Source organism: Spermophilus citellus, assembly GCF_964194105.1.
Source record: "Spermophilus citellus genome assembly, chromosome: 5".
NCBI classification, from domain to species: Eukaryota; Metazoa; Chordata; class Mammalia; order Rodentia; family Sciuridae; genus Spermophilus; species Spermophilus citellus.
In genome coordinates this window covers 124,042,929-124,056,030 of record NC_138186.1, presented here as the reverse complement: position 1 = coordinate 124,056,030, position 13,102 = coordinate 124,042,929, and the positions used below count along the sequence as shown (strand labels likewise).

The window sequence follows — 13,102 nt, the reverse complement described above, 5'->3', positions numbered from 1 at the left end:
GAACACAGACATGACTTCAATATTCTGTTCATGAGCTATGAAGATATGAAAAAGGTAAAATAAGAAGTATTTTTTAAAATTCTATTTTTAAACCTTTTTTTTCTCCTGGTTTCAGGAAAACTCATTCTCCTAGTCATTTTCATACATATTTCATAGGCTTTTGGGGGGTAAGTGGGGTTCTAATTTCCTGCTTATCTATTAATTATTAGTGGTTTTCCTCAAGTGTTTGTTCTCACTACACACAGTCACCATGGTTATCATTTAAAAACTGTAGCAATAAAGGCAACCTCAAATATCTAGGATACCAATCTTGTAAATCATTTTTATTAATATTACATATTAACGGGTTTTGTTATCTGATTTCTATATGACCATGCAACATGCACTGATCTTATCCAATCTCCCTTCTTCCACTCTTACCTCCCCTTCCCCCTGCACCCTTCACAGGCCCTAGTATTCACGATTCTACTTTCAGTCCATATTTGTTGTTGTTCTCACGTGTGCCTCTTGCACTACTTGTCTTTGTATGTCTGGCTTATTTTATTTAACATGATCTCCTCCAGTTCATGAATTTTGCTGGAAGATTTCATTTTTTATATCTGAATAATAGTCCAGTGTGTGTGTGTGTGTGTATGTGCACCATATTTTCTTTTTTTTATTGTTGGTCATTCAAAACATTACATAGTTCTTAATATATCATATTTCACAGTTTGATTCAAGTGAGTTATGAACTCCCATTTTTACCCCGTATACCGATTGCTGTATCACATCAGTTACACTTCCATTGATTTACATATTGCCATTCTAGTGACTGATGTATTCTGCTGTCTATCCTATTCTCTACTATCCCCCTTCCCCTCCCCTCCCCTCCCCTCCCCTTTTCTCTCTCTACCCCCTCTACTGTAAATCATTTCTTCCACTTGTATTTTTTTTCTCTTACCCCTCCTTTCCTCTTATATGTAATTATGTATAACCCTGAGGATCATCTTCCAATTCCATGCAATTTCCCTTTTCTCTCCCTTTCCCTCCCACCTATCATCCCTGTTTAATGTTAATCTTCTTCTCAAGGTCTTCGTCCCTACCCTGTCCTTGGAGTAACCAAGCACCATATTTTCTTTATGTGTTCATCTTTGATAGACACCTAGGCTGAATCCTTATCTATTGTGAATAGGGATACAATAAACATGAACATGTGAGTTGTCTCTTCTATGGTGACTCTATTTCTTTTTGATATATTCCCAGGAATGTAACAGTTGGATTATACAGTAGTTCTGTTTTTAGTTTAGTGTTTTGTTTTTTTTTTTTTTTTTGAGGATACACCATACAACAAACTTTTTTCCATGGTAGTTGTACTTAAGAAAGTTCATCAAGGAACACCATGACACTGGGGGAAGAAGCCACTTCAAAGACAGGATAATTGTTGCTATAGATGAGGGTGAGCCCTGTGAGGCATGTTCTTCCTGTTTTTTTAAAGAGAATCTTAAAACTAGTTCTCATGTGAAGTCATAGGATGCTTATATGCTGGTGAAAGTTTCAAAACTGCCTGAAAACTTTGTGTAATTCAAACACAAGATAGTTGAAGTTTATTGTTCTGTGGACTCTGGTTGGTACTTGGATTCATTAATACATCATCTCATTCAGTTACTTAAACAATCACTGAATGATTGCTCTGTGACTGGCATGGAATCGTGAGTAATAGATGACTGAATTTTTTATAGACAGAACTCATAATCTATCAGGGAAAACAGGTACTCACCAAGCTAGTATATGTAGTTCAAAAGTAATAAGTGAAATTATTAAGGAAAAGTCTAACTACAATGTCAATGTGCATATGTACTGAGAGTATCTAGTACAGTTGAAAGTGATGGTCTTTTTTTTTTTTTCCTGAAATAAATAAGAGCTAACAGAAAGAAAAGAAATGGGAGAGACTTATAAGAAAAAAGGAAAATACATGAGACCTTTGAAGACCTAAGGGAAGAACTTGAACAATGTGGGAGAGATGAAAGATTAATATAGAGGGGTTTTGTAGGAGCCAGATTTTATAAGATCTGTAGGCTATGTTAATGAGAGTAATTTCTTTAAAGTTAAAAGTAGTCAAGAGCCTCTTAAAGAATTATTAAGAGGGGTAGCCATAGAATACAATTTATGTTTTGGAATGTTATTTCCATTCATGAATTAAAAAGAAAAAAATAGCGAGTATAAGGAATCCAGTCCAGACACAGACCAGTGTGTTAATCCACTGAACATCAGTGGATTGGAGTAATGTCATTATGAATGAAGAGAATACAGAGTTTTGAGGCACAGTTAAGATATAAAAAGAAAAGGGATTGTACAAAGGACAAATGACAAAGAGAGAGGTATCAATGATGCTTTTTTATTTCCAGCTGGTGCATCTGTGCAGATAGTGGTCTCATTCGTGAAGGTGTTTAGGGCACTCTGAGGCAGGGTTGGGTTAGAGGAGGATTAGAGGAGCTTGAATATGATGTTGTTCTTGACCTATGAAGATTAAAGTGATTTAGAAGAAATCAAATGAATAGACTGAGAAACATATGAAAAATACAAATCAAAAGCTCAAAAAAGATTTCTGCCTTTAGTTATTAATGCCATTAATTTGAACATCATCACTATAAAGAATATAATGGCAGCAGCTTGGGAGGCTGAAGCAGGAGGGTTGAGAGTTCAAAACTAGCCTCAGCAATTTAGTGAGGCTCTAAGAGACTCAATGAGACCCTATCTCAAAATAGAATATAAAAAGGAATAGGGATGTGGTTCAGTGGTTAAGTGGCCCTGGATTCAATTCCCAATACCAAAAAGAAAAAAAGAATGTATGAGAAGAATGAATGTGATTAAAATTGATTGGGGTAGGATGGAGTAAGGAAGTAAAGGAGAGAAGGAATATAGACCTTGGTCAACTCAAGTTTTCAACTTTAGAGCTCTTTCTAGAGAAACCTCACAATGTTATCAAAAATTAGACATTCAGGGCTGGGGTTGTGGCTCAGTGGTAGAGTGATTGCCTAGCATGTGTCAGGCACTGGGTTCTATTCTCAGCACTGTATTTAAATAAATGAATAAAATAAAGGTCCATCAACATGCAAACTATTTTTTTAAAGAATTAGGTATTCATCAAAGTTGGAATACATTTTGGAGTCTTCCTTTGTCTGCTGCTTCCCTTGGAAATGTCTTGGTAGTTTTACGAAACACTGCCCATGCCTGCTTCTCCAGTGATAAACCCAGCAAGATGTATAAACTCAGGGCAGTTTCTCTCAGAGGATTTTTCACATTTCTCACTTAATTAGTAGTGGTAGCCCTGGAACCTTAATGATTATGCAGGATTATTTTCTACTTTCCTGTCACAAGTAGAGTCGAGTGGTATATAATTGAACTAGAAGATTCATATTTAGGTGGCAAAAATCAAGTTAAAAGACCAATGATTAATTATCATATAATATGGATGGAGGTTGCCATTGGGGGAAGGACAAGGTTTAAAATGAGGAAAGGGTGTTTGTTGGGGGGCTCTGGAATGCGTGTCATTTTCATATGTGTATTTTATTTTAAAATGTAAAAATTCTGGAAATACTTTAATTTATCTTAATAGAAATGATACTCCCCTTTGGGGGGAGTCTGATATGAGAGATTTAATCTTTCCCACCCTGTTATCTTTTCCTTCAATATATTGGAACTGGCTGATACCTCTAGGAAAGAAATGCATACATACCTGAAGGGTGTGGGGCAGTTGTCTTTGGAGACCCCACAAATACAGTGGTAAAGAAGAGAGCTGCCCGTTGTGTTACATGAAAAACCATTTTTGTGAAATATGGCTAGAATATTGGACAGCAATAGGTAGTAGAATTAGGTAATGGCTGGTGTGCTGAAGAACTGGCCAAAGTGCAAGACTCTAGCAAGACCTAGAAAAGAACCTCTGAATCTATGTTATGGTTTAGATATGATCTGTCCCCAAAAGATCATATGTGAGACTATGAAAGAAAAGTTTAGGGATGATATATGATAGGATGATAAAAGGCCTGATCTAAGCAGGGCATTAATCCCCTGAGTGGTAATTGTAGGCAGGTAGGTAGGGTAGAGCTGGAGGAGGTAGGTCATCAGGGATATTCCTTTGCGGTATAAGGTCATGAGCTGATTGGAGCGCTCTCTGCTTCCTGGTGTGATGTCTTGAGTTGCTTTTCTCCATCACATTCTTCCACCATGATGTTCTGACTTACTTCAGGCCCTGTGGAATGGTGTTTATTCTTGTCAGGTTTTTTGGTCACAGCAATGAAAAACCTGACTAAAACAATCTGTGTTTCATCTTCCACTAAAATTATTCACTAAAGTCTACATTTCGATTAACAAGCTGGGGTTTTATCTCATACTTTGGTTAATAATAGTTAGCTTTTGGGGAAAGATTTTAATTTTATCTCTTATTTCCTTGTATGTGACAAGCATAGCTGTTTTGAAATTCTTTCGGATAATTTTACATTTGTACCATCTATAGTTCTATTTTTATTGTCTTTTTTATGCTAGAGCTTGTTCACATTTTCTTATCCGTTTGTATTCATTTATATCCTGATTTTATTTTTTTTTCTGCACCCAAGTTTGGTGTAGAAATAAGTTAATAACTGTGGTGTGGGAGACCAACCTTGCATGTGACTGAGTCACACTCCTCGGCTGGGTGCTGAGGCACTCAATCACAGAAATGTGGCAGAGCTTTCCCCACCCTTCTTGGCTTCAAGGGATGGTGTCTAGTGCATAGGTGTGTCTTGCTACAGCCCCATGAGTGGAGCTATGCTCACCTGTTCTTTTGTAATATAACCCCTTACCCTGTTTAGGATAGAATCTTCCATGGAAGTGCCTGTGTGTGTCCCTTTCTCTTACTGTGCCTTTGGGTGTGGCCTACCCAGATGTCAGTCAACCTGGTGATAGTGGACATCAGGAACATAGACTCAGCCCCCTGAAACCTGACCCCTTGCCTCATTTGAATAGCTTCTCCTCAGTAAAAGGGGTCAGGGCATGTGCACTCTCTCTCTCTTCCTGTGGACCCTTAAAGTCAGAGGAGCCGTCACAGCAACCCCAAAGAAAAAGGTATTTGTGTCCCTTGTGTGGTTATTTTGCACAGCCCAATTATCCCAGTTCAACTGGAGTGACTCCCGAGCCTTTTCTGTGGACCTGTTATTTTTATTCATCCTCTCACACTAAATTTTTTCTCCTACAAGAATACAACTAACATACTCAGGAAGTTAGCAAGGCTCCGTATTCTCTGTCCTCAACTTGCCAACCCATCTCCATTTCTTGTGAGCACATAGTGTATCAAGCACTTTGAAGTTCACATTTCATAGGGGTAGGGGTTTCAGGTTTCTTTAGTTGAGGGCTCATTTTTTTTTTATTCAGAAAAGAAATCCTTGCTTCTTGAATTGAAAGAAAAGTACCTTTCTCATGAAAATTGTTATAACCTCTTTGAGATACAGTTTTTCCAGTTAAGTACTATTGCCTATAGTAATTCTGTTTAGGTTTTATCCTCCCATTGAAATTTTTACTTGTGATAAAATATCCATGACATAAAATATACCACTTTAACCACTTTGAGGCGGATACCAGGGATTGAACTCAGGGGCACTCTACCACTGAGCCACATCCCTAGCCTTATTTTGTATTTTAGTAGAGTCAGGGTTTCAAAGAGTTGCTTAGCACCTTGCTAAATTGCTGAGGCTGGCTTTGAACTCGCCATCCTTCTGCCTCTGCCTCCTGAGTCCCTGGGATTACAGGCATGAGCCACCGTTCCCAGCCTGCTTTAACCATTTTTTAAGGGAACAGCTATATGGCCTGAAGTATGTTCATATTCTTGTGCCAACATCACCACAATCCTACTCTAAAATGATTTCATATTGCAAAACTGAAACTCTATATTCACAAGGCTATAATCCCTCATTCGCCACTCTCAGCCCCTTGTAGGTCCTGTAAAAAAACCATTCTACTTTCTTTGTTTACAAAGTTGATCAGTCTTAGGGGAATCATACAGTATTTGTCCTTTTTGACTGGCTCATTTAACTTACCATAATGTCTTCAGGGTTCATGCATTTGTAGCATAATCAGAATTTCCTTCCTTCTAAGGATGAATAATATTTCAATGTACATATGTACTACATTTTATTTGTGTATCTCATACATATACATACATACACATCACTTTTATATTCTGCATTGTGAATAATGATGTATGAACATGGTGTACAAATCTCTCTCTGAGACTTTAACTTTCAATTTTGGGGGTACATACACAGAAGTGGATTTGTTGGGTCATATTGTAATGCTGTTTTTAGGTTCATATTATTTCCATTGCATTTGCAGCATTTTTACATTTCTACCAACATGCATAAATCTTAATTTTTCTGTGTCATTGGTCTTATTCTTTTCTGTTGTGGTTTATTTTTAATAATAAAAATATTGAAATCAAAATACATAAAATTTTAAAAAATTTAAAATAATAGTAGCCTTCCTAATGGGTGTGAAGTGGTACCTTACTGTAGTTGATTTGCATTTCCCTAATGGTTAGTGATGCTGAGCATCTTTTCATGTACTTATTAGACATGTGTATATCTAGTTTGGAGAAATCTCTATTTAAATCCTTTGCCAATTTTTAATTGGACTGATTTTGTTATTCTTGTTGATTTGTAAGAATTCTTTATGTATTCTGGGTAGTAGAACTTTTCAGATATTTGGTTTCTTATTCTACAACTTAAATTTCTTTGTTCTAATGGGTTTTTTTTGTTTTGTTTTGGGGTTTTTTTGTTTGTTTTGGTGTGTGTGTGTGTGAGTACTTTTCTTGAGGTTTTCAATGTATGAGATAATCTTATGGGCTAACAAGGATCATTTCATTTGCTTTATTTTCTATTTCAGTACTTTTTTTGTTTTTATTGCTTAGTTGTTCCAGCTAGTATTTCTAGTATCATGATAAATAAAAGTGGAAAAATGGAGTTGAACTTACTCCACATCTCAGATGAAAATCTTTCTCTCTTAGTTGAGTTGGCTGTTAGCTGTTCCATATAAGACTTTTTCATGTTGAGGTAGATTCCTTCCATTGCAGATTTATTGAGCTTTTCATCATAAAAAGATGTTGAGTTTTACTAAATGTTTTTTGTGCATCAATTGAAATAATCATGTCAGTTTGTTTTCCCATTCTCATAACAAACTGCCTGGTTCATGTGATGACACTTCTTTGCATTTCAGGAATCAATTTTACTAGAATATGAAAATGTTGTGTGTTTAGCTGTAACTCATGCATACTCATGACTCTTTCAGGACCTCAGAAGTGCAGTGCTGAAAATCTGTAGATTTCTTGAGAAAGAACTTAGTGAAGAAGTTGTGGATACTGTTGTGAACCAGGCTTCATTTCAGAACATGAAGACTAATCCACAAGCAAATTATCATGATATTATAAAATATGAAATTGGAGTGAGAAATGAAGAAGGACATTTTCTGCGCAAAGGTACTATTCAGTAGTTCATAGTAGAAAGATGTAAGCTGCCATTCAAGTCCTTGATACCTAGGAGAAATAATAAGTGCTTCCAATATGTCTCTCCAAGTAACAGTGACATTTGGAACCTAGAGAAATTAAGTGTCTAATTGAGAGTACATCTGAAGAGGTTTTCAAGAAACATAGCGTTTTAGTATACAAACTGACACATTAACTTGCTTAATTAATATTGCCTTATTTCTAAGTCACATGAGCCTGGTCAGGTATATTAAATGAGAAGAACAATAATCCTTATTTTCCCTTTTTCTTCTAGAATAATCTAAGGAGTAAACTCAATGTGTGTTTTGCTGTGCTGGGAGGAGGTTTGGATTACTGTGTTCCCATGTGTCATCACAAAGAGTGATATCTTATTAGTGCTATCTGCTATGAATTCAGTTACTTCAAAAAGTCATTGAAATCATTTTTACTGTGATCCTATTACATGCTTGAAGTAGTTGTCAAGAATGAATATTATTTCCCTTGTAACTGATACCCTTTAAATTCAAATTATTATTATTATTATTATTATTATTAGTAGTAGTAGTAGTAGTAGTATAGTAGTACCAGGGATTGAACTCGAGGGCACTCAAGCACTAAACCACATCCCCAGCTGCTATTTGGTATTTTAGTTAGAGACAGGGTCTCGCACTGAGGTGCTTATAGCCTCACCCTTGCTGAGGCTGGCTTTGAACTCAACATCCTCCTGCCTCAGCCTCCTGAGCTGCTGGGATTACAAGCATACACCAGCACACATGGCTTCAAATTGTTAATTTTTAATTTAATCATTTAGTGTATAAACATTCTAAACACTTCACTTCTACTTTATTCACATTATATGTCATAACTGGCTCATAATTTACCAATAGGATGATGGATATTAATTTATGAACAATTATATAAACATCTTATGGACATTGCCCTAGATATTGATATATTTTAAAATTCTTTTTTTTGATGACATGTATTATAAATTCTCCCTTTCATTCCACAGCTACAGCAGATAAAAAGCAATTCTCATATCCCTAAGAGCTTGTTATCTTTTCCAAAGGCCAATAATAATGTCTACACAAGTGAACCTGGTAGCTGAAATGCCAAGTTATTTTTCACTTAGGAAGAATGGTATAATGTAATCCCTGTGGCTCAGGAGGCTGAGGCAGGGGAATGCAAGTTCAAAGCCAGTCTCAGCAAAAAAGGTTCTAAGCAACTCAGCGAGACCCTGGCTCTAAATAAAATACAAAATAGAGGTGGGGAGTGGTTCAGTGGTCGAGTACCCCTGAGTTCAATCTCCAGTACTCACCCCCACCAAAAAAAAAAAGGCATAATGATGATTTAATCTTGTATAAAAAAAAGATGCAGAAAGAGAAGCTCTGGTCCTCTATATGACTTTGATTTTATTAGTTGAAAATACTTGAGTCTCTTTTTTTTTTTTTTTTTCCAAATTGAAAACGAAAGAAATACTTATCTTGGAGGGTTTTAGTAAGAATTATATTACAGTTGATAAATGTGGTTCACTTAGTATGAGGTTCACTTAGTATATATACAGGAGTATATATATTAAAAATACTTTTAAAATTCTAATATATTCATATCTTTATACTTTTTTATTCCTAAGGATCACATAGTGGGAAAGACTAACATACGGGGAAGTGAATTTTCAGTCTATTTACTGCATTATTGTGTTCCTAGATTCTTTATTCAATCATTCCTGTATAAGAAAAGATGAGGTCTCCAATCCTGTGGACCCGAACAAATATTTAGCTTGGTTGAAAAGAGATTAACCCATTAATTTCCAATTTTTAAATTCCATGAACACAATAATATTCACATACTATTAGAAAATTACCACAAGAGGTATATTGGTTGCTCCACTTAAATTTGACAGGTATTCCACATCTGGGACAATGGGACAAATGGGTTCAATGGTTGCGGCAGTCTTTTAACATGTCATTCATGTTCTTATCCCATTAGGTACCATTGGAGATTGGAAACATCATTTTACTGTGGAGCAGAATGAAAGATTTGAAAAGATATTCCAAAGGGAAATGAAAGACTTTCCCCTGAAGTTCATCTGGGATATAAGTGAGGAGTAGAATTCTAATTAAACTATAAAAGAATCATAGGAACTCTAATCAAAAGCTATACCTTAACATACATAATAATAATAACATACATAATGCCTATTACTAATTATAAAACTTAATAAACAAAGTAAATAAACTATGCTTAGATTATTTGCCATGAATTCTTTAAAATTATAAAAATTAGTTTTACTTTAATAATTAAAATTAAAAATCAGAAATTTAATTGCTTTTGCAGCTTTGGTACCCTGCATGAAAATGGCAAAACAGAAAGCATAAAACATGACTTGCAAATATCTTCAGAGACTATTCTGTATTGTGTATTTTCCATTACCCACAATTAAACTCAGGATCAATTAAACATTAAAAATAATTTTATTCTTGTACTTAAATTTTAATTCTTTGGTTTCAAAATCAATGTGGATATTCAAATGTGATATAGAATAAATGGAGAAATTCTTCATAAATCGGTACTTCTTTTTAATAATTTAACAGATCACAGTTTGCACTAGATGAAAAAATAGTTTTTTTCAGGCTGGTCATGATGGCATGCACTTGTAATCTCACGACCTAGGAAGCTGAGGCAAGAGGATAGCAAGTTCTAGCCAGCCTCAGCTACATACAGAGACCCTGTCTCAAAAGTTTTAGAAAAGGAAAGGAGGCTTGGGGATATAGTTCAGTAGTAGAACTCCCCTGTGGTTATTCCCTAGTACTTAAACTCCACTGCCACCACAACAAAAGTTCTATCCATAATGTATCACTCAATAAAATTACATCACAGAAATTTAACAGTTAAATATTTAATAAAAGTTTAGTAGATTTATAAGCCTTTAAGGGTTGCACCATACAAAGTCATCAAATGGAAACAACCTGTGTTACTTGGCTTTCTGTTATTATAACAAAATGCCTGAGATAATAAATTCATAAGAAAGGAAAAGTCCATTTTGGATCATTGTTTCAGAGGTTTCAGACACAGTCACTTGACTCAGTGGATTATGGGCTGTAGTGAAACATTATTTCATGATGGACAGTGTGTAGTGGAGTAAAGCTGCTCCCTTCAAGGCATCTGGGAAGGAAAAAGAGAGAAAGAAGAAAAGTCCAGGGTCCTGATATTCCCCAATGGAATGGCCCTGATGACCTAACTTCCTCCATCTAGACCCCACGGGTTGCTCTGCTTCCCAAGAGCACTAAGGAGTAGGGATGGAGCTTTCAACAGAGGGGTCTTTTGGAGGACACTTACCCAAACCATTGCACAAACCAATATCCATGTACATCCAAATAAATAAGTAAATTGTGACATTTCACATTATGAAACAAATTATAAAGAAGCATGAATGACAATTTTCTGAAAAACATACACAAGTTTAGAAATATAATATTCAGTGGAAAAAGCCAGACACTTATTGCATGTTTCCTTATATGATTCGAAAAAAGGTGCAACTAATGATGGTTTTAGAAGGTGGGTGTTCACCTTCAAGGAATAATTCAGTAACTTAACAGGTAAATGAGAGCACTTCTGGGATGTTAGTATTATTTTTTTCCCTTGATCTTATTACTGTTCCTTTTGGGAATATTTGTGTGACAGTGTAGATAGGATTTGTATATTTTTCTGATTTTTACCATACATTTATTTGATTTATAAAATAAATAAGAAAACATTTCCAAAGAGCAGAAAAAATCTTGCAGTAACTAAATGGACAAAACATTAATTCAGTGTTAGCAAAAGTTTAAAAATTAGGGAATACTCAATGATGTGCTCAGATGCAAAAAGTCCCAGAGGAAAAAAGAAAGAGAACAAAGCATTGGGCCCTTAGAAAACCACTGACAATAAGGACTGATTATATTTTAAATGTTAATTTTAATGTTTTCTCCTGTGCAATGGGCAGAAGTCTCCTAACCTTGAGAATCTTGAGAAGGGAAGGATCAAGTATGCCCCCTACAGACTGAATTTGATGGATGTCACTGCAAGGATTAAAGAATATTTGGTTGGGGATGTGGCTCAATCGGTAGCGTGCTCACCTGGCATGCGTGCGGCCTGGGTTTGATCCTCAGCACCTCATACAAACAAAGATGTTGTGTCCGACGATAACAAAATATATATATATATATATATATATATATATATATATATATATATATATATATATATTAAAAAAGAATATCTTCCCTGTAACTGTTTAGGGAATGAGGTAGATAATGTTTCTTAAGCCAAACATCTCTATAGAATCTGAAATACACAGGACCCTTAAAAAGATCTAGAAAAGGAATATGAATTCTCATTTATATGGATTTTATTTTATCATAAAAATAAGAACACTAGTTTACAGTTATCTGGGAAAGTCTGAAACTCTCAGGTCACCCCTTAATATGGTCAAGGTCTGGGCTGGGGTTGTATGTAGCTCAGTGGAACAGCACATACCTAGCATTTGTGAGGCACTGGGTTCAATTTCTTTAAAAAGATTAAAAGTCCATTGACAAGTAAAAAAAAATATCTAAAAGAAGGTAAGGTCAAGGGTCTATCTATTTCTCACCTTTCAATGGAGTTGAAGGAGAAAATAAGGAATCCCTTACCTCTAGAATCTTGGATAAATGGGGACGAAGATGAAGTTTAAACTCAATAAAAGTGTAAACTGGAAAAATCAGGAATTCTGGTAGGGAATTCAAGAAAGCACAGGTTCCAAGGAAAAACTACAGATGCCAGTTGAGGGGGAAAAAAAAGTACCATACAGGAGAGAAACCCACCTAAGAGACCAGGATTTTTTCTCAAATAAATCCAGCTTACAGGAGGTTAAAGCTCCGTGTGTGGTAATTCAAAAATCATAAAACTGTACAACGAAAACCATACCATTCAACTTTCCATACCATTATGGCAATTTACCACCCTTTGAGACCATCTGTCAAACATCTGTAAACTCTAGGCAAATAACAAAAATACAAGTAGCTGAAGATACAGAAAGGTAAGAAAAGGCAGGAAGATTGTGGAGGGGAAACAAAACTCAAAGAAGAATCTAGAAATTGGAGGGCAAAGTTTTCCTTTTTTGTTTTTTATTTTTGTGTCCCTTTGCTCTCAGGAGCCAGTCACTGATAATAGTACTGGCAGCTGGAACACAATAAAAACTTCAACCTGTAAGTGGCGCTCATGAACACTGCCCATTCCAGAAAATTTACTCTATGTAGTGTCTTTTATATGATCAAAAGAGGCATTTAAATTTACCATTAATTATATATTTACAGTACAGTTATTATGAGTACATTTTATACTTAGAAAAATGTACAAAAATATTTCTTATTTAATGATAATGTATTGGCCTCATATGATAATTGAGAGTGAAAGTCACATTAGTCTCATTTCTCTCATTCACAACCATGTCAGAGAAACTGAAGATGTGCTTATTTTTTTCATCATAAACAATATGAAAAATAAATTCATTGCATTTACTTCAACAAAGTTCCTGTCTTTGATAAATAATGAACATTGTTGAAGTGTAACTCACTGCAGGACCTACAAGATTTCCGT

The 13,102-nt window shown here is 35.3% G+C and overlaps 1 pseudogene across 1 annotated transcript in view; it reads left to right on the top strand.

Moving 5' to 3' along the window:
* LOC308649475 (amine sulfotransferase-like) overlaps window positions 1-9,642 on the top strand; it is a 15,105-nt pseudogene extending 5,463 nt beyond the window's left edge. The window contains exons 4-6 of the transcript in view: window positions 4-54; window positions 7,294-7,480; window positions 9,476-9,642. The product of the transcript in view is annotated as an amine sulfotransferase-like (transcript). The remainder of the gene's footprint in view (window positions 1-3; window positions 55-7,293; window positions 7,481-9,475) is intronic.
* Window positions 9,643-13,102: the final 3,460 nt, after the last annotated feature.